Raw genomic sequence first — 601 nt, 5'->3', positions numbered from 1 at the left:
GCGAGGTGCGGGGCTGAGAGCGGGGGAATAAACCGGGAGCAGCCCCCAGGTTCCCGGTGCCCCGCGGGAGGACTGAGCACGTTTCCCCCCGGAAAGGACGAGTGTCGCCTCTCCGGGAGGGTGGCGAGGGGTAGGACCCCCGTTGGCACCCCCACCCCGGAGAGACTGGGGCTCACGGGTGCCCCAGGTGCTGCTCCCTTCTCCAAGGAGCAGGGCAGGATGGACTGGGGTGGGGATGTGCCTGCGTCACTCGTCCCCAGGGGTCCTGGGCCGTGTCCTCGCACAGCGCGGGGGTGACCGCCCCCCACCCCCAGCCACAGGGACGGAGGGAGAGGGGGACGGTGGTCGGGACGAGCCCAGGAGGGACGGAAGGAGAGAGGGACGGGGAGAAAGAGAAGAACTGGAGGAATGCAGGGATGAGGCAGGGATGGATGGAAGGATGGATGAGGCTGGAAGCAGCGGGGGAAGGATGGGGAGAAGGAGAGAGGGAGAAAGAGTACGGCGAGGGACGAGGGAGATGGAAACGGGGAGGGATGACCGGGAGGTAGATGGGGTGGAGGGGAGGGAGGATAGAGATAGGGACGGAGGGACGGGGAGAAGA

The 601-nt window shown here is 67.6% G+C and overlaps 1 protein-coding gene across 1 annotated transcript in view; it reads left to right on the top strand.

The window, feature by feature from the left end:
* Positions 1 to 601, top strand: part of NODAL (nodal growth differentiation factor) — a 3,654-nt gene that overhangs the window by 458 nt on the left and 2,595 nt on the right. The gene's annotated exons all lie outside the window — the stretch shown is intronic.

The sequence above is a fragment of the Corvus brachyrhynchos genome, unplaced genomic scaffold (genome assembly GCF_000691975.1).
Source record: "Corvus brachyrhynchos isolate BGI_N302 unplaced genomic scaffold, ASM69197v1 scaffold150, whole genome shotgun sequence".
NCBI lineage: Eukaryota > Metazoa > Chordata > Aves > Passeriformes > Corvidae > Corvus > Corvus brachyrhynchos.
This window is presented reverse-complemented; position numbering and strand designations above follow the sequence as displayed.